Raw genomic sequence first — 22,593 nt, 5'->3', positions numbered from 1 at the left:
CTACTCAAGCGCTCGAATCCCCTACTACAATGCACAGACTTCACACTAGATTTCGGATTGCACGAACGTTGGCCCTTGGAGTGGTCCGATGTGGGACTCAGGGACAGGTCACGATACAATCGGTCCTCTAGTGAAGTCACGGTGATGTCTGGGTCTTAAGGACTAATGGTGTACAACTATATCTTAGAAACATATTACTCGATGAATGAGAACCACTTATAGATTTCTAGGGCGAGGGAGTTCAGCGAACTCATCTAGTATGAGCACCCACTCAAGTATGCCGATGTCACAACACCGAGGATTGATGAGACACAGTACACATACACTAAGTGCTAGTCTCAAAAGGGAAAGGCCGGTATCCTCATTATTGGCGTAACACATCGACTAGGAACAAGGTTTAACAGTTACATAACATTGCTGAGTTATCTCACGATTCTACTAGACCAACTCACAGTAATAGAGTAACTCGTTAGGACTATATCTATGCTGTTTGCATGGGATAAGAGATATAGAATGCCAAATGAAATGTTTTATTATTACGAACGAAAAACGATTGTTTTATTACAAGGAAAAAGAGAAAGACCACAGCCACAAGTTGGCTTGTTGGTCACCTACTCTAACAGAAAGTTACATTGTTTAGTACTAGTTTCGATTCTCGTATGAATATGAAGAAAATCATCGATCGAACAAGGTAGCATAAGAGGTCGAGGTGCATGATAGCCATAGACCTCACGGGCTTTATCAAGAAGTCTTTGAAATAAGGGATTGTACAAGTATAAAATTGGGATCACAAATCTCGTAAATTCGGTACAGTAACAATCTTGATTTTTTTTTCTTTTATTGTTCCGCCTAATCCAACTTGCACCGCCACCCACCCTTTCTTGACCTTTATCTTCTCCTCCTCTTGCCTCACTTGCATCCTCATCATTATCGTGATCACTATATATATGAAAATAATATATATTGATTTGGAAGGAAAATGAAGTGTTTGTGGTATGATGTGATAGAAGTAGATATGAGGTTCTTAGATGATCGATAGTGAACATATAGATAAATGGGTGATTTATATACATAGTACTACAAAAGTAGATATAATACTTTCTTGGAAATGTACGAACAATATACCTAATAGATTTTGGATTCTTGGAACTATGTATTTCAATGTTGCTTGGATGAATTCTAAGAATAAACATTTTTGAGGTTGTATTTTTTGTTTTATATGTTCATGTGACAGCTCACAATATGGCATGTTACAGAGTACTAATTAGATTACAAACTTGAAAAATTGTCCATTAATATATATACATATATATATATACACCATAAGACTAGCTCTTCATTGTATGGAATATTGACATAAAGACAAAGTTTTATAATATTCATTTCAATCATGTAGTTAGTACTTAGTAACAATAAATTTGTGCGCAATGACAAACAATGTTTTCATGTTGTAGCGCCTCGCCCCGAGTAGCAGGCACCTCGTGGCGGAACACCACTCAACATGCAGTACATTCAATGACCCCAAATATGCTCCTCAAAATTTCGATGGTCGAAATGTTAAACCGCAATATCTATACCATCGTGTTTACAAAAGGAGGTTCTATTACAAGTCGACTTCGACACCACTTATTCTATTACAAAATTCTCGATCAAAGGATTCCTATACGGAACATAAATAGAGATACCTCTCGACGAGACTAATCGGAGGCATACACGAGCTTTAACTCTTAGTATGAAAATTTAGGTCTAAGTCTTTCTTTTACCTGCGCATTAATATCAGAAAGGAGAAACGAATAAGTCCGAATGACTTAGTGAAAAACATATGATCCATGAGTATGATGAGAATCAACAGAACAGAACATATAACGAGAGAGACTTTACAAGAATTTCATTAACAGAAGTGTAACATGTACAAGAGTGTAACATGTACGGCTTGAGTTCAATATTTGGTGGGGTCTCCAACCTTGTAACTCCCAACAAATAAAATCATATCACATCCTTATCCCTCCACTCCGTCCCGAGTGGCCACTCGGTCGGAAACAAGCAAGAGGCACGACCGGAACGTGCCGATTCGGCTCAAGAACATTTAACTCCAAACGAACGTGAGTCCGAACCATCAGGAGGTACCATTCGGGAGACCAGTCATCGTCAGCCCAATACTGCCCGATCGTCTTGCCGAAATGGTCCTAGGGCCCAGCTCCCCCAAGAGCGTCCTCAAGGGTGGGGACAGTAGGTTCAAGAATCAATATTATTCCTTTTAGGAATATCAAGTCATTCATTTCAAGAATCAAGTCATTCATTCACAAGATAAGTCATGATCACGATAATCGAACATCAAGTCTCAGGATAATGAACATGTTCGAGAATTCAGTTCAAGCCAAGGAGAGAATATTCGTGAATATGAGAGTCAAGAAGAGCCATAAGTTCAATATCGGATTCCAAGAACGAGTATATCAATATCTCAATGAATTCAATAAACATGAGATTCAAGTTCGAGCCAACGAAATATTTATTCTCGGAAAGCATTCAAGACAAGATTTTGAGAATAAATATAATTCAATATCGATTCAAGGAAAATGTTCAGGCCAAGGAATCAAGTGTAGGAATTAAGCGTGAACATAGCAACCAAGAGAATTGACAAGTTCAAGATTTCAAGAACAAGATCAAGGTTCCAAGTTCGAGCCAAGGAAACGAGTATGCTCGCAAAACATTAAGGATCATATTCCAAGAAAAATATAATCAATGCATCAAAGGATTCAAGATGGAGAATATATTTGGTTCAAACAAAGGAGATATTAAGCGCAGGAAAGAAATCGGATAAGGGGTCATAGTTTCTCACCTGGAGTCCAATGCTAGTGCTATAGAAGTGCTATAGAAGCATCTTTAAGCTTAAACCTTGAGTGAGAGCTTTACTACGCTCAACACCTATGCAAATATTAGAACTAAATAAGATTCCGAACAGTAATATAGTCATACTACCATCCACTATATGACATAGTCAATTTCTTAAACATATACTAAGAATTGATTCTCGTGGCACTCTATTCAAATAATCACTGGGATCGTCGTACTTATCCGAATGACCTAAATGATATATATAGTTAAAGATAACATTTGTATCTACAAGTTTACTGAAGACACTAATCCCAAATTAACAACATAACCCGTCCATAACAACCCCGAAAGATGAACACATAAACCTGCCAGATTTTTCGGATAATTTCGTTTACTGTCGCAGCCCGTTTGAAAAATCATAATAAATTCTACAGTTATCCAAATTGTCCAAATAATACATCAAATGAAACCTGACAACTTAATCTACAAGTTTCATGAAGACGCACAGCCCACATTATGATCCCAACATATCCAAAACAGTCCCGCAAGAAGATACTCAAAACTGCACTGTTTCCGGCAGATTACTGTTATCGGATTCCGACTTCTAAAACACGTATAATAAATATTCTAATTCGATACAATTGAACACTTACTTATATTTTACGATGTCCTCTATGAGTTTCCTGAAGGAACCGATTCCAAATTCGCATTCGAAACCCTTCGATTTCGGCTCCGAAAACAGGTGCGGCAGCAGGTTTTGCTTCCCCAAAATCGCAGCGAGCAGGCTGACTTCTCACCAAACTCCGGCGACCAACGTCGGTGCAAGCCATCGAGCTTCACCACCAACAGAAAGGTAACATCGTAAGGTTTCTAATGATGGAACCTGATCGTCGAGATTCTACCCTTAAGACCTCCGTTCAATTAATTCTTTGAACGACCAACCGCTGAAATTCGGGTTCTGAACTGCTCGTCTTCTTCGCCCGATTCCAGCCACCACCGCGCGTCATCGTCGGTGAAATCCATCACCACAAGGAAGATGCGTCTTGAGATTTCCAACGGCACCTCCCAATCAACGGAATTAAATCTCTAATGGTGTCAGACCTAAACTTGGTGTATTAAGAATCCTCTCATATTACTCGAGTTCTGCTATAAACTTTCTGCAATTCCAGCCCAAGAGTCGATAAAGAGGAAGAGAGGAATAGAGAGTGAGAGAGAGAGAGACGGTGAGGGAGAGAGAAGAGTTGGGGATTTCAGCCAACAATCAATATAGAGAGAGAGAGAAACGTGAAGTGATAAGAGAAGGGTTAAGGCGGTGGAATGTCATCTGCTAGAGAAAATTCCATCTGATCTTATCACTCTTATCTTATAACAATATCATATTTAATTATTAATAAAATAATAGCTGTTATTATTATTAAAATAATCTAATGCAAATTACGGGATGTTACACTCTTCCCTCCTTCAAAGAATCTGGTCCCCAGATTCTCAACTATTTTTCGACCATGGAAATGCAATTTCCTAATATTATCTTCTTTCTCATCCGTCGTTTCTTCAACTTGGTGGTTTCTCCTTAATACCTTCAAATCTTGTGATTGAGGAATTCGTCATTAAGATGAATACACTTACGCGGGTAATCTATCTTCAAGCCGTGTCGCTTCAAGGAAGAATATCCAAGATTGATCGAAATAGTGTGAGCTTAGTCCTTCAAACCTCTACGAAGTGTTTCCATGACAATCTATATTTTCCCAAACTTGGTATTGACTTAAGTAACGAGTCAAACTACTATCGTAATGAATTCAGAAACACTACTTCAAATACAATATGAGGTAGTAATAGGAAGTACTGCTCATGGAACCCTAATATCCGCGGCACCATTAGCAATACCGTACAGTTCATCGGTCTCATACTCGATGTAGCCTTACTGTTGAGCAAGATGCTCAATATTTATAATGTTCTAGAAGTTGAAGGCCGAGATACGGTTCGTCAACCAATTAATGGGACTTGTGATGTACATCAACTATGAGGAAATAATCGAGTTAGGGTTGTAGCTAGGAGTCCTACAAATGGTCTGATGAGAGGAATGAAAGGAATTAATAAGGGTCCGATATCGTTCGAAACATTAAATCTCTGCCTACTTATCCGTGTCACATTCTTCAAGAGAACGTGTTTTCTCTCCTCCGTTTCGGTCGAACCTTTGTGGTAATTGGAATTATATATCTAGCTCCACATATGTGTATAACTCTTTTGACAATCTTGTGCAGATTTTGAGCTTTATTTGATAAGTCGAACTTTACCGTAGCATCTTGTATCAATCTCCAAGCCCTTACTTTTGCCGTCGTTAGTTATTCGTCGCACAACTAATCTTGAATTGCAAGCTCGATTGATAGTTTATTCCACGAACTACTGCGAAGCTGTCTGTATTCCAGCTTGATAGATTCCCAATTATCACGATGATCTACGTTATACGTTCACAAGGTTCCTTCAATGTTTTCAGTCATCCACTCACACGAGAGTTAGTTTTGAGAACGTTTCTCGTACCGAGCTAACATTTTGTCCCATATTGCGGATAACTGCTTCCATAAGAACGAGATGACTCATAATCTATATCGAGATAATGTGAGTTAGCTACAAGAGATAGATTTCGGATCTAAATTATCTTCAGGAGACTGAAGAGGCAACTACTTTCCGGTCCACAAAAAAAATTCTTCTCATTGGTCTACATAAAGTGGAATTGAATGCACCACGATTACAATCAAAGAGGACGACGAAGCCTGATTTACTTATTGTATCAACATTGGACACTAGAAGGGCTTGATTATAGATGGCGTCGCAAGGAAAAGGTTTTCGAACTGTAGATCGACCAAGCAACGGTTAATGGAAGAGAGTTTTACTTCTAAAATCAAGAGTAATCAAAAATGGCAACGGTTGACACAATCTTCCGGTGGTTTCGCAACCGCATGCCTAATAAATACTTACCGTACATAAATCATGACCCGTAATATTTGACAATTGAGTAGCCTTAATATTCATTCAGTTCACTATTGTTTCAACATAGGTCAACTAGTCTAATGTCATTCATCGACATTAAGCATGCTCTAATCACGTCCGAACCATTACACACATTATGTCTATTAATGTCGATGATGCATTACTTCAACCAGACGACATGACGGGCAAAACTTATTAATAGCAAGTTGATCATGAAGGCCGAATTCTTGTAGTTGTTCGTTCACATCTTACAAAGAGAAGTGCAATCCTCTATAGTGTTATTGACAAAGGTGTTGTACTTTAAACTTCTTCTCCACATAGCACTTAGCTCTTGATATTAACCAAACAGAATTGCAAAAACTGATAATCCAATGTCAAGATATAGCTGACTTATGGGACACTAGGGACTCTAGAGGTGGCTCATGCAAGATTAAGAGGTGTCTCCCGTTGTGTAGCACTTTGTCCCGCAGGTTCAAGAGGTGGCTCCCACATCGTAGCACTTTACCCTGCATAGCACTTAGCTCCCTGCACCCTAACGATTAGAATCAAGAATTCAAAATGCTCAAAATACCTTAAGAGTCAACAAACTCTATAGAATTTCTAAGTCGTCATAACTATATAACCTTTTTCCGTCGAGTAAGATAATCGTCGAAATTATTCCAGGTCGAATCCATAAGATGATATAACAATAGATGCATACAACTGTAGTCATATAACATGACATTGCCCAAACAAGGTCCATACTTTTACCCTGAATTAACAATAATCATGGCCTATGAGTGAGAGGGAACAACAAGAAGCGATATGAAGAAGTCGAATCACAAGGTTTCAAAGGAATAAGAAACCTCACAGAATAGGCTATCCAAATCAAGAAGTATTAAATGAGATGAGGAATCTCAAAAAGAACATAACAAGAATATGGAAGCATTCAAACAAGATCAAACGCCTCACTCATGATCAATAATGGGAAGGAAGTAAGATAGTCAAGCAATATTGTATACAAAGAATCAGATACCTGAAAAAAAAGTAGGTAACCGAGATGCCGAAGTATTGAAATGAGATATGGAGTTTTGAAATGAGATACGGGATTTCCATTGTGATCAATAATAACAATGGAACAATGCATATACAAGAATCGAATTTTGAGGCCAAAATAACAAGAACCTCAAAAATAGGTAGAAAGATTGACCCGACATTTGAATAATAACAATGGTATAGCCAAATGAAACGAGAATAGGGACCTCAAAGGTACGTGATCAAAATCACTAGATATTCAAGGAAATTGGAACACTGGAAATGGAGTAGTATAGATTGAGTAAGTAAAGCAATATTCGAGGAAATAAAAAGTCTCGACAAATAGATTACCCGAAACTATAGAGTGTTCAAAGAGATACAAAACCTCACAATCAGGTAGATGATCAAAGCAGATGGTAATAGGATAAAGTAAGAAGCCTCAGAAGAACATGACCAAAGTCATGACGTATTCAAAATAAATGGAACACTAAAGATGAAATGAACTGAATAAGAAGTCTCGGCAAATTGATAAGACGAAACCATAGAATATTTAAAAAAAAAGATAGAAGGTGGAGATGGTAGCACATAAGGTAAGGGGCTTCAGAACAAGAGATAATCCAAACCATGCGGAATTTGAAGGGGTACGAAACCTCATAAAATCGGTAACTAAGACTATGAGGTATTAAAATGAGATAAGAGAATCGATTACGATCAACAAATGGAATTAGACAATAAAGGCCAACGAATCAAAATTGAATTCATTGGAATGATAAGGAGTGAACAAAAGAAATCCCGAATATTTGGTTCACCGTAAATCAATACTCAAAACGAGATAATATGGTTTCGATAAGGAAGTCAAGTTATGAAGTAAAATGGAATGGGACGTCTACAAGAAAAGGTGTTACCAAATTCAAGTGAAACTAGGAAACTCACTCGAGATAAACAACATCGGAGAATTGGAAGCCAACTGAAGTAACCAAAAGAACCAAGAATCTCAAACTGCGTCTCAGGTCGTGTATGATAGATATTTCTACGGGTATTCCTCACTATCTACATCAGTAATAGTCGCTAAAGAATTATCTCAATGCCTTTAATACTCGATTACTACCAATCTTCTCAATTTCCCAAAATTCAATTCATAGCTCTACAATTCTCAAAGAATCCCTTTTCATCATCGCCCGGACATCCAACCCAAAGCTACCAAAGCTCTGATACCACCTGTAGCGCCCCGCCCCGAGTAGCAGGCACCTCGTGGCGGAACACCACTCAACATGCAGTACATTCAATGACCCCAAATATGCTCCTCAAAATTTCGATGGTCGAAATGTTAAACCGCAATATCTATACCATCGTGTTTACAAAAGGAGGTTCTATTACAAGTCGACTTCGACACCACTTATTCTATTACAAAATTCTCGATCAAAGGATTCCTATACGGAACATAAATAGAGATACCTCTCGACGAGACTAATCGGAGGCATACACGAGCTTTAACTCTTAGTATGAAAATTTAGGTCTAAGTCTTTCTTTTACCTGCGCATTAATATCAGAAAGGAGAAACGAATAAGTCCGAATGACTTAGTGAAAAACATATGATCCATGAGTATGATGAGAATCAACAGAACAGAACATATAACGAGAGAGACTTTACAAGAATTTCATTAACAGAAGTGTAACATGTACAAGAGTGTAACATGTACGGCTTGAGTTCAATATTTGGTGGGGTCTCCAACCTTGTAACTCCCAACAAATAAAATCATATCACATCCTTATCCCTCCACTCCGTCCCGAGTGGCCACTCGGTCGGAAACAAGCAAGAGGCACGACCGGAACGTGCCGATTCGGCTCAAGAACATTTAACTCCAAACGAACGTGAGTCCGAACCATCAGGAGGTACCATTCGGGAGACCAGTCATCGTCAGCCCAATACTGCCCGATCGTCTTGCCGAAATGGTCCTAGGGCCCAGCTCCCCCAAGAGCGTCCTCAAGGGTGGGGACAGTAGGTTCAAGAATCAATATTATTCCTTTTAGGAATATCAAGTCATTCATTTCAAGAATCAAGTCATTCATTCACAAGATAAGTCATGATCACGATAATCGAACATCAAGTCTCAGGATAATGAACATGTTCGAGAATTCAGTTCAAGCCAAGGAGAGAATATTCGTGAATATGAGAGTCAAGAAGAGCCATAAGTTCAATATCGGATTCCAAGAACGAGTATATCAATATCTCAATGAATTCAATAAACATGAGATTCAAGTTCGAGCCAACGAAATATTTATTCTCGGAAAGCATTCAAGACAAGATTTTGAGAATAAATATAATTCAATATCGATTCAAGGAAAATGTTCAGGCCAAGGAATCAAGTGTAGGAATTAAGCGTGAACATAGCAACCAAGAGAATTGACAAGTTCAAGATTTCAAGAACAAGATCAAGGTTCCAAGTTCGAGCCAAGGAAACGAGTATGCTCGCAAAACATTAAGGATCATATTCCAAGAAAAATATAATCAATGCATCAAAGGATTCAAGATGGAGAATATATTTGGTTCAAACAAAGGAGATATTAAGCGCAGGAAAGAAATCGGATAAGGGGTCATAGTTTCTCACCTGGAGTCCAATGCTAGTGCTATAGAAGTGCTATAGAAGCATCTTTAAGCTTAAACCTTGAGTGAGAGCTTTACTACGCTCAACACCTATGCAAATATTAGAACTAAATAAGATTCCGAACAGTAATATAGTCATACTACCATCCACTATATGACATAGTCAATTTCTTAAACATATACTAAGAATTGATTCTCGTGGCACTCTATTCAAATAATCACTGGGATCGTCGTACTTATCCGAATGACCTAAATGATATATATAGTTAAACATAACATTTGTATCTACAAGTTTACTGAAGACACTAATCCCAAATTAACAACATAACCCGTCCATAACAACCCCGAAAGATGAACACATAAACCTGCCAGATTTTTCGGATAATTTCGTTTACTGTCGCAGCCCGTTTGAAAAATCATAATAAATTCTACAGTTATCCAAATTGTCCAAATAATACATCAAATGAAACCTGACAACTTAATCTACAAGTTTCATGAAGACGCACAGCCCACATTATGATCCCAACATATCCAAAACAGTCCCGCAAGAAGATACTCAAAACTGCACTGTTTCCGGCAGATTACTGTTATCGGATTCCGACTTCTAAAACACGTATAATAAATATTCTAATTCGATACAATTGAACACTTACTTATATTTTACGATGTCCTCTATGAGTTTCCTGAAGGAACCGATTCCAAATTCGCATTCGAAACCCTTCGATTTCGGCTCCGAAAACAGGTGCGGCAGCAGGTTTTGCTTCCCCAAAATCGCAGCGAGCAGGCTGACTTCTCACCAAACTCCGGCGACCAACGTCGGTGCAAGCCATCGAGCTTCACCACCAACAGAAAGGTAACATCGTAAGGTTTCTAATGATGGAACCTGATCGTCGAGATTCTACCCTTAAGACCTCCGTTCAATTAATTCTTTGAACGACCAACCGCTGAAATTCGGGTTCTGAACTGCTCGTCTTCTTCGCCCGATTCCAGCCACCACCGCGCGTCATCGTCGGTGAAATCCATCACCACAAGGAAGATGCGTCTTGAGATTTCCAACGGCACCTCCCAATCAACGGAATTAAATCTCTAATGGTGTCAGACCTAAACTTGGTGTATTAAGAATCCTCTCATATTACTCGAGTTCTGCTATAAACTTTCTGCAATTCCAGCCCAAGAGTCGATAAAGAGTGATACGGGCTAGTTTGACAAGTAACAAATAAGCACAAGCCCATTAGGGTAAGCCCAGTATGATAGGCCCACAACGAAGAACCCATGACGACTTAGCTCGCTTCTATGAACGAAGTCGCCGTATGGTGCGAACCTCGGGAACCACGTGGGAGTACCTTAACTCGCCAACCCAATACCAAAACGGGGTAGGGCGAGCCCAGGACAATACAGGCCCAAGATACATGACTTGGGGGAAAGTAGAAACCCTAAAAAAGGAAAGCCTTGAAGGCCAAGCTTTCCTCATCTATAAATAAGAGAATCAACACACGCACACACACAAGAACATACACTAATCACTGTTACATTGCATACACGTTTTTTCCTCTATTCCGATCACTGACTTGATCGTCGGAGCTTTCCCGCCGGGAACCCCTCCCGGCGTTGCATGTATCCTCACCGGAGTACGGACCCAGCTGACTTGAAGAAGAAGGAAGCCCCACGGACTAAATCAAAGAGGAAGAGAGGAATAGAGAGTGAGAGAGAGAGAGACGGTGAGGGAGAGAGAAGAGTTGGGGATTTCAGCCAACAATCAATATAGAGAGAGAGAGAGAAACGTGAAGTGATAAGAGAAGGGTTAAGGCGGTGGAATGTCATCTGCTAGAGAAAATTCCATCTGATCTTATCACTCTTATCTTATAACAATATCATATTTAATTATTAATAAAATAATAGCTGTTATTATTATTAAAATAATCTAATGCAAATTACGGGATGTTACACATGTACTATAGTGTACTGCATCCTTTCACTAAATTACCGGTCGGGAAATGAGAGGATCAAACAAATACTTACTATTTGTAAACGTACAAGGAGGATTCATCCTTTTTTTGTACATACAAAATTTTTCACATAAAAAATATCATTTATAACTTAGATGTGTATTAAGATTTTGGATCTCTAAAGTTTGGATTTCTTAAGTTTATGAGCCGAAGATTTAACTTGAAATGATAAATGCACGACAACTTTTAGTTAAAATAGAATATTATATTAATCTTATTTTTTATCCTTTTTTTTCATTTATCATATATCCCTCTAATACTCATTCTAAATAAAAATTCGACAAACTCAACTCTTCCATTTAAACTTACTACATTTAATGTTGTTGAAAGTTGAATTAAAAAAAATAATTCTAATTTTTAGAATTAAATTAAGGAAAATTATGTATACTTTAAATGTGTTCAAATTTGTTTTGAAATCGAAAATATAGAGGCTTTTACTTATCCTACATGAGTTGTTGGCTAGATTTTGTTACAATTAAAATACAAATTTTGGTCGAAAATTTACCTAAAAATATTTACAAAAACAAAATGTGTGTCTGCAATAAGTGAAAGTTCGTTATTGTTGATCTTAGTGACGCACAATTTTGTTGTCTACGCTTCTACGATACACAATTTAGTTATGAATTATAAGCCTTTCTTTTTAAAGGATCAATCATGTATAGGCCCATCAGTACTAAAATTCTTGCAAATGAGTGAAAATAAAAATCTCTTCATCCTATAACTCATCCATGACAAAAATACCACTAACCTTTCGACACAAAAAATTCGTAATTAAAAACTCTAATTTTACTGTATATTTCATCAAATACCGTTGATCGGCCATATTTTATTTTTTCTTTTTTTTCTTTTTTGTAGTCGGCTAGGTTATCTAGTTGTCCGGACATTTTTTTTGTTATTCAATTGTCTGGTTCTTCAAAAGAATCTGAAAAAATTGGCTAGTCACTTTTTTATATTATGCTCAGCGGCGTACCTATGGGTATGCTTTGGGTGGCCCCCGCCCCCCATAATTTTATTTTAACATTTTTTTATATATATTTATGTATTAGTTAATGCACTTTCACCCCAAACTTCCAATTTTATACACTTTAATAATTGAAAAAAAAAACCTTCTCTTAACTTACATATTCTAGCCCCCCCAAGAAAAAACCCCTGGGTCGCCACTTATTATGCTGCCTGGTCGATTATTCAATTGTTTGGCCAATTGTTTTCACTCTTCTACTATTAGGTCAATTTGTTTCTACTGTATGATCATTTGTTTTCTCTTTTTTTTTTTTTTCCTATTTTGTTGTCGGCTCGGCTATTCAATTGTCCTGTTAAATTTGTATTGCTATTCTACTGCCCTATAAATTTAATTATTTTCCTTCTTAGTGTCTGCTATTATGATATGTCAACGCCAGTCAACGTCACATTAAGGACATCTCATAGTATCGGTGATACAACATAATAGTCGACAATTAAAAAATAAGTTTGTCATAGAAGATAACTAGCGTAATAAGGAAAAAATAGTAACGGTCTGATACAGATCGAAATGCCTCAAAAGCCCAAACCATGAAAGACCTCATATAACACGGCCCGGATATGGCACAGGCCCACTACAGGACTGCAAATTCCTATCTCGTAGGGATCCTCCCATGTGGAGTAGATAATTGACGATTTTGACTATGTTTCGGCTCATGACAAACGCAGAAAGCATGCACCTTGGCGTGGACCGAAGCAGGGCCCACTTAGCATCTAGAGTAGAAGGCGAGCACACACGCGAACCCTACGTCCATACTGACTCAGACCGCTCAAGATAAAGAACTCGCTTTTAATAGAAATGCAGCTTGGAAAAATCAAATCACACACACGTGTGGGTATGACTAAGGTCATAGGAGGCTCCATGCCACCCCACTCCTGAGACAGGTAGACATACAACCTCGGCACTCAAGGAAAAAGGCATCATGAATTAAGCATTTTTACTCTATTCTCTACACATAATATTATTTGTTATCCCTGCTCACTTAATCGTAGGAGGGCTAACATTGGGAGATTTCTCTCCGATACTCCTTTTTACAAGTCTTTTAGGGATTCCATGGACATTTCTCTTCGGCTTCCTTTTGTAAAAAGCTCATATCGTATCCTCTTCCATATTATCTACTAAAAGAGCAATATCACGGTCAACCACACTTTAGCCACAATTAAAATGAATAGTTTAAAAAAAACACAAAGTTGTTTGGTTAGTAGATGGTCAACGACAATCAGCAGCGGATTAAGGGTCAATTGGTCAATGTATGAAATTGGAGGTCAAACCAAGGTTTCAAATTAATGAATCGGATGTGTTGAAATGTTTGGGATAATTTTATCATTAATTTCTTATAACTATAGATGTATCAACTAATGGGTTTTATGTGAAAGTAAAGAATTAAAGGGATGTACATATTCTAACTAAAAATAGTTGTAAGAGATGTTTAATTTTTAAAACGTTCACGAGTATAATATTAAATAAGTTTATATTCAGTAAATATATAATCAATAAAATCATATAATATTAATATACACTTATATATGTTTAATTTACAGCTTGCAATTCATATTGGTATCTCCGATGACGAAAGCCACGTTGTTTAGTACTAGCTTCGATTCTCGTCTGAATATGAAGAAAATCATCGATCGAACAAGGTAGCGTAAGAGGTCCAGGTGCATAATAGCCATAGACCTCACGAGCTTTATCAAGAAATCCTTGAAACAAGGGATTGTACAAGTTTGAAATTGGGATCACAAATCTCGTAAATTCGGTACAATTACAATCATGATTTTTGTCATTAATTGTTCCGCCTAATCCAACTTGCACCGCCACCCACCCTTTCTTGACCTTCATCTTCTTCTCCTCTTGCCTCATTTGCATCCTCATTATTATCATGATCACTGTATATATTAATGTATAATATATACTTTGGAAAGAAAATGAAGTGTTTGTGGTATAGTGTTATAGAAGTAGATATGTGTTTCTTAAATGATCGATAGTGAACATATAGATAAAGAGGTAATTTATATATATAGTATTACAGAAGTAGATAGAATATTTTCTTGGAAATGTACAAACAATATACCTAGTAGACTTTAGATTCTTAGAACTAAGTATTTCAATGTTGTTGGGATGAGTTACTTTCTAAGAATAAATCTTGGAACTTTTTGAGGTTGTGTTATCTGTTTTATATGTTCATGTGACAAATTAATAATTTGTCATATTGCAAGGAGGTATTTAGATTACAAACTTGACAAAATTGTTAATTAATATATATATATATATATATATATATATATATATATATATATATATATATATATATATATATATATATATATATATATATATATATATACCATAAGACTAGCTTTTCATTGTATTGGAATATTGACATGAGACAAAGTTTATAGAATATTCATTCAATCATGTAGTTAATAACAATAAATTTGTCTTATCAAACAATGTATTCATGCGCTATAGTATACGACATACTTTCACTAAATTACCGGTCGGAAAGTGAGAGGATCGAACAAGTACTTATTATTTGTAAAAGTACGAAGAGGTTTCATTTTTTTTTTTGTATATATAAATTTTTCCCTTAAAAAATATCATTTATAACTTTGATGTATATTAGATTTTACATCTCTAGATTTTGGATTTCTTTAGTGTATGAGCCGAATATTTAAATTGATATGATAAATGCACGACAACTTTTAGTAAAAATAAAATATTTTATTAATCTTAATTTTATCCTTTTTATCAATTTATCTATATCCATTTAATACTGATTCTAAATAAAAATTCGACAAACTCCACTCTTCCATTAAAACTTATTACATTTAATGTTGTTGAAAGTCGAATTAAAAAAAATCTAAATTTCTAGAATTCAATTAAGGAAAATCATAGAAACTTGATACGTGTTCATATATTTGTTTTGAAATTGAAAAATAGAGGTTTTTTTACTTATCCTACATGATTTCGTTGCTAGATTTTGTTACATTAAAATACAAATTTTGGTCGAAAATTTTACGTAAGAATATTTATATAAAAAAAAGGGTGCGTCTGCGATAAGTGCAAGGTCTTTATCGTTGCATTTGAGTGAAGTGCAATTTTGTTGTCTATGCGTCTAAGACACACAATTTCAGTGATGGATTATAAGCCTTTTCTTTTACAGGGTCAATCTTGTATAGGCCGCTCGATCAATATTAAAATTCTTGCAAATGAGTGAAAACAAAAATCTATTCATCCTATAATTCTATCCTGACAAAAATAGCATTAACCATTCAACATAGAAAATTCAAATTTTAAAACTTTAGTTTTACTATATATTTGATCAAATAACCGTTTGGTCGTTGATCGGCCATATTTTATTTTTCTTTGTTTTATTTGTTTATTATTTATTGTCGGTTTGGTTATCTAGTTGTCCAGATATTTTTTATGTTATTCAATTGTCCGATTCTTCATATTAAAAGAATCTAAAAAAAATTGTTCGGTCACTTTTTTTATATTATGTTGCCTGGTCGATTATTTAGTTGTTCGGCCAATTTTATTACTTTTCTACAATCCGGTAAATTTGTTCCTACTCTCCGAATGTCTGATTATTTTTTCTCTCTTTTTTTTTTTTGCTATTTTGTCGCCGGCTCGGCGATTCTACTGCCATGTTAAATTTGTGTTGCTATTCTACTGCCCTGTAAATTTAATTATTTACTTTCTTATTATATGATCGGTCAACGCCGGTCAACATACGAATAAGGACATGTTATAGTATCGGTGCAACACATAGTAGTCGACAATTAGAAAAAATTGTCATAGCAGATCAATAGCGTAATAAAGACACCATAGTATTGGTCTGATACGTGCTGAAATCCTCAAAATCCCAACCCATAAAAATATCGTGTAACACGGCCTATGGCACAAGCCCACTAAAGGACAATTTATCCCGATCTCATAGGCCTCTTCCCATGTGGAGCAGATATTTGACGGATCTGACTACGTTTCAAGAGTAGAAGGCGAGCACACACGCAAACCCTCCACATCTATACTGACTCAGACCACTCAAGATAAAGAGCTCGCTTTTAATAGCAATGCAGCTCGGGGAAATCACATCACACCCACATGTGGGTATGACCAAGGTTAGACGACGGCCCTACCACCCCAGTCTTGAGTTAGGTATAAATACAACCATAGCACCCAAAGAAAGATATCATGATTAAGTATTTTTACTCTATTCTCTACACATACTATTATTCATTATCCCTGCTGACTTAACTGTCAGAGGGCTAACGTCAGGAGATTTCTCCCCGGTATTCCTTTTTTCAGGTCTTTCAAGGATTCCATGGGCTTGTCCTTGGGCTCCCTTTGTATAAAGCTCATATTGTATCCTCTTCCATATTATCAGCCAAAAGGACAACATCACGGTCAACAACATTTTAGCCACAATTAAAGAAAAACTTCAAAAACAAAATTCACAAAGTTGATTGGTTAATGGACGATCAACGACAATCAAAAGCTGATTAAGGGTCAATTGGTCAATGTATGAATTTGGAGGTCAAATTTATGATCTAGATGTGTTAAAATGATTGGAGTAATTTTATCATAAAGTTTTTATATCAATAGATGTATCAACTAATGGGTATTTATGTGAAACTATAAAATTAAAAGGATTTACATATTCTAACTAAAAATAGTTGTAAGAGACATTTAATTTTTAACACATCCACGATTATAATAATAAGTAAGTTTTAATTAAGTAAAGATATAACCACTAAGATCATATAATATTAATATACACTCATCTATGTTTAATTTACAACTTGCAATTCGTTTTGGTATCTCCGACGACGAAAGCCACGTTGTTTAGTACTACTTTCTATTCTCGTCTTAATATGAAGAAAATCATCAATTGAACAAGGTAGGGCAAGAGGTCCAGGTGCATGATAGCCATAGACTTCACGAGCTTTATCAAGAAGTCTTTGAAATAAGGGATTGTACAAGTATGAAATCGGGATCACAAATCTCGTAAATTCGGTACAGGTAGAATCTTGATTTTTTTCTTTAATTTTTTCGCCTAATCCAACTTGCACCGCCACCCACCCTTTATTGACCTTCATCTTCTTCTCCTCTTGCCTCACTTGCATCCTCATTATTATCATGATCACTATATATATGAATGTATAATATATACTTTGGAAAGAAAATGAAGTGTTTGTGGTGTAGAGTTATAGAAGTAGATATGTGTTTCTTAGATGATCGATAGTGAGCATATACATTAGGGGTGATTTATATATATAGTACTACAGAAGTAGACAGAATATTTTCTTGAAAATGTACGAAAAATAGACCTAATAGATTTTGGATTCTTAACTAAGTATTTTATTATTGTTTCGCTGAATTCTAAGGAGAAATCTTGGAATTTTTTGAGGTTTTATTTTTTTGTTTTACATGGTCATGTGACAGACAACAATATGGCATATTGCAGAGTACTAATTAGATTACAAACTTGAACAAATTGTCCATTAATTAATTTATAGAATATACATTTTCTTAAGTACAGGAAGTACTTGGATTTGTAGCCAATTAACTTAAATTACAACCACTAAGTGTGATAAAATACTAATTATTTTTGTTTGTTCGAGATTAACAAGAAAAAGAATCTTGATAGTTGAAAGATTCATGTTGTAATATAAAATATGTGTTTTGGGGCTTTTGTGAAAAAATAATATCTTGTGTAACGTTTGGATGGATTCAACTAAAAAATTATTTGGATGAATTTATTATTATATAATATCAATTTTTTGGGATGATATTAACTGGTCTAGAGAAGAACTCGGGAAAATTTAATGTTACCCCAGGTTATTTATATTGGATAGATTTGAACTCATAGATGATAGATCTACACATAATCACACACACCCATGTGTATATATACTTAGAGGGTGTTTGGCTAAACTAATTTTAAACAGCTGATAAGCTCTTATATCTGATAAGATGTTTTTAGAGCTGATAAGCTGTTATATCTTATTTTTAGGATTAATTTATAGAGTGTTTGGATAATGAACTTATTTTCTATTTTTACTCATTACAAGATCTTAAATAAAAAGGTGGGGTAGAGGTACTTATTTAAAAAGATCTTATTTGGTCTCCAACAACTTATTTAAAAAAAATTAAGATTTTTTTTTTTTAAATTTACCAAACACTTTGGAAGAGCTTATAAGCTCTAAAACATCTTATAAGCTATTTTTAACATCTTATAAGCTTAGCCAAACACCCTCTTAGTAGAAAGTTATCTAACCAAATCTATGATTCAAATCCATCATGTGTACAGCATTTAATCCCGACGAACTCGTGATGCGCAATATGCTATCAACATGCTATTTTATCTTGTATGTCTCAATATAAAATATATTTTAATTCATTTTTTTTAATTATGATGGATAATATTGACTCGTTTCAAGATCTTGCTAAAACTTACTCTCATTCAAATGAGAACATTCAATGAAAGATGCATCTTTAGAAAAATCTAGATATGCTTAGCACATTTTTTATGTTTGATAAAAAAAATTATGAGAAAAAATACATTTAATAGGTATTTAATGTTTATGTATAAAAATATGAAACAATTGGCAATTAAGAAACCCTAATGGTATACTTGTAATTTTTTTAAATTATTGTTTTTTTCATCTCATATTTTCCAACCTTTTTATTATTGTGTAATTTATTTTTTAAATAAAATGTAATTATTATATAGGGCAAATTACGATCACCCTCTGATGTATGGCTAACTTGCGAAAAAGACCATCTTTTACATAAAATTTATGTAATTCGGTTTACCGAACCAAATTGTATATTCAGTTCGGTAAACGGTATGAAATATTGGCGTACCGAAATTTCGTTTCGGTTTTACCGATTTAGCATTCCTAATTTTATCTCTGGAGGGGTTTTTTCGTATAAAAAAACCTAATTGTGTAGTTGTAATTATTCAAACATAAAGTGGTCTTTCGTAATTTGACCATAACTCAGTAGGGTGGCCGTAATTTGCCCTATTATATATTTACAGTTTTCTTCCTTTTTGCAATGCTACCCCGTGAATGTGCATCGCACGGAGAGAATTGTTAGTTATTACTAAAAGTTGCAACTTACGACACTTTGTAGTTTGTACTTTGCATTGATTTTCAAGAAATGGAGGGTTGTTTGTTTATTTATAGGTTTAGATTTTTTTTAGGTTCTCTTTATTTTTTTTCCAATTGTATACCTTTAAATCTCTATTAACCATTGAAGTTTGGACTTCAGAATTAATTATATTAGTTTGGCAGAATATAATTATTTAGTAACTATCAACTAATTTATTAGGATTCAGATTAATTGTTAGATTTTAGATTAATTGTTAGATGATAAAAATACTAAATAAAGAAGAAGAAGTATTTAAATATAATTTTCTACATCATCAAATGGAAGATTTACATCCATGGCCTCTAGATTAGAGGCATGTTTATCACCTATAATCAAGTGATGAAAAAGAAGAAGAAAAAAAGAGGTATAAAAATATATTCATAACCAAAATAAAGAACCGTGATTATTTGCTGGTGACAACTTTTTCAATAGCCATAAATTTCTGAAGCTTCTTCTAGAAGCTTCTGGAAGAGGGGATTATATAAATACGAGATTTCAACAATCTTGATTTTCATCATTACTAATTTCTGATAATCCCACTTGCACTACTAACCAACCTTTCTTCCACTTCATCTTCGTCCTCTCTTCCATTTTTTTTTTCTTTGTCTCTAATTAAGGTTGAAAGAAAATAAATGATTAAAAAAACACTTGAATTTATGTGAGAAGTGCTGAGCTAATGTTTAGAGTTATGGGGTGATACTATCTTTTCCTAAAGACATATATATATATATATATATATATATATATATATATATATATATATATATATATATATATATATATATATATATATATATATATATATATATATATAGGATTTGAAAATTGATCAATATTTTATTTGCAAAGGGAAATTGAATATATAAATTAAAATTTGCATTCTTTTACTTTATCTTAACTAATCGATAATTACTAGGAAATATAATGGGTGGAGTATATGGTTTTGCAGCCAACGAATTAAATATTACAACTACTAAGAGTGTAAAAAAAGTACTAATTTGTTGGTCAAATCTTGTGTGCTCGTTCAAAGCCAAAAGCGTTTGGCTTTTGTAAAATATTCTTTAGATATAAAAAATTAAGGAAGAAGAAAAAATAAGACAAAAAAGAATCGTTCCGTACCTTGTACTCAGAATCTTAATTTCTTGGTTTTAACAAAGAAGATCACTTGTTGATCACCATTGAGACATCACAAAGACTATCGAATCTTAGAAGTTATATCAATTAGATTTATGAAATTTATATAACTCAATAGTTTTAAATATTATATGTAGTTTTAAATACAATAAAGCTACATGGCCAGAAAGAAAATGGCAATTTTGTAATATTGGAAAAAGTTAGAAAGTGTAATTACTATTTTGCCCCTATACAATTAACATTTAAATTTGAATATTTTGGGTTCTCATCCTACACAACCCCAATTTCCTTGCACCAAAAGGCGAAATCTCTCGCCCCCAGGGCCCCATCCCTTGGCCCGACAAGGATTGATGGAGGAATGTAAATCATGGTAACTCAACGGCCCGCTAAGGTAGCGGACCCGGACCTGGTGCCCACAAGGAACCAACCCTCATTGGAGTTGAAATTCCCACACTGCGGCTGCCAGGATTCAATCTTAGGACCTTGCACCAACTTACCACCTCCGGAACCAGTTGAGCTACACCCATGCGGGCAACTTCCAATTTCCTTCCTCACCGGGACCCGGATAATAAATGAGATCCTAACCTGGGACCCGGATATTAACTCAGATTTTGTAACCAAAAATGCTATGTTCTGGAGTCGAACTCGGGTCTCCTGCGTGTACACAAAGATAATACAAATCACCGGGACAGATTATATGATTGGTACAATACTACGAATATATGTATCTTATAGTATAAAATGATTTATAATTGTTATTTAAATAATGTTAAATAAATTATTAATTTTTCTATTTATTATTATTCAGTAACATATTACATATATATATTTAAAAATATAAAGAGTCACTGTTCGATACTCGTTAATTATTATAATTCAATATTATTATTATTATTAATGTTGAAAAAATACAAACAATTGAGTTAACTAAATATATGCAAATGCATAACTTAATACAAGCTCACCTATGTTATTAAAAGCGACATTGTGATAATTTTTAATAAAAATAATATCATATGTTTATTTAGAAAGTACATATTAGGAGTAATTAAATAGTAAGATTTGGATTAATTATGCTCAAGTCCTTTTAATTCTTAAACTTTATTCAAAACTTTTAACCGATTGACATCAATTATTGACAATAACGTATTGAAAATTATTGATTATTATATATATATATATATATATATATATATATATATATATATATATATATATATATATATATATATATATATATATGACAATTATTGACAATAATATATTTGTAACAAAAATGTAGATGATGTTAATTTTAACAAAAATAAATCATAACTCCTTCCAATTCTTCCTAATTTAAAATAAAACTATAGATGATTAGTAGAATCAAAATATTATGTTGTTATTTTTATTTTAATACTTGCTATAATTGTATTTTAGAGGGAGAAAGTTTTGACAAGAAGATATTAATGGAACTAACTAATTATAATTAAATTATAATATATTTTTAATTGAATATATTAATGGAACTAACCATATCATAAAAAGTAATACAATATAATTCGTAAAAATCGTAAGAATCAAATTGTTAATCGTAAGATTTGAATCGATTAAGGCTTTCTTCATTGCAACCCATTTTCAAAATTGTAAAGTAGGCGAGAGTATTTCGTCCTTTTTTGTAATAATAATAATAATAATAATAATAATAATAATAATAATAATAATAATAATAATAATAATAATAATAATAATAATAATAATAATAATAATAATAATAATAATAATAATAATAATAATAATAATAATAATAATAATAATAATAATAATAATAATAATAATAATAATAATAATAATAA

At 34.2% G+C, this 22,593-nt stretch overlaps 2 long non-coding RNA genes across 2 annotated transcripts; both read right to left on the bottom strand.

Annotated features, from left to right (window-relative positions):
* Positions 1–1,528: 1,528 nt before the first annotated feature.
* On the bottom strand, positions 1,529–3,947 carry LOC148768462 (uncharacterized). Its single transcript, XR_016033109.1, has 3 exons — positions 3,489–3,947; positions 2,840–2,925; positions 1,529–1,763 (listed from the first exon to the last, which is right to left on the bottom strand). It is a non-coding gene; the product is annotated as an uncharacterized LOC148768462 (long non-coding RNA).
* A 4,010-nt stretch (positions 3,948–7,957) lies between these two features.
* On the bottom strand, positions 7,958–11,174 carry LOC105950724 (uncharacterized). Its single transcript, XR_016033108.1, has 4 exons — positions 11,110–11,174; positions 10,096–10,639; positions 9,447–9,532; positions 7,958–8,370 (listed from the first exon to the last, which is right to left on the bottom strand). It is a non-coding gene; the product is annotated as an uncharacterized LOC105950724 (long non-coding RNA).
* Between the last annotated feature and the right edge of the window lie 11,419 nt (positions 11,175–22,593).

The sequence above is a fragment of the Erythranthe guttata genome, chromosome 8, assembly GCF_056151865.1.
Source record: "Erythranthe guttata isolate IM_541 chromosome 8, IM_541, whole genome shotgun sequence".
Lineage (NCBI taxonomy): Eukaryota > Viridiplantae > Streptophyta > Magnoliopsida > Lamiales > Phrymaceae > Erythranthe > Erythranthe guttata.
This window is presented reverse-complemented; position numbering and strand designations above follow the sequence as displayed.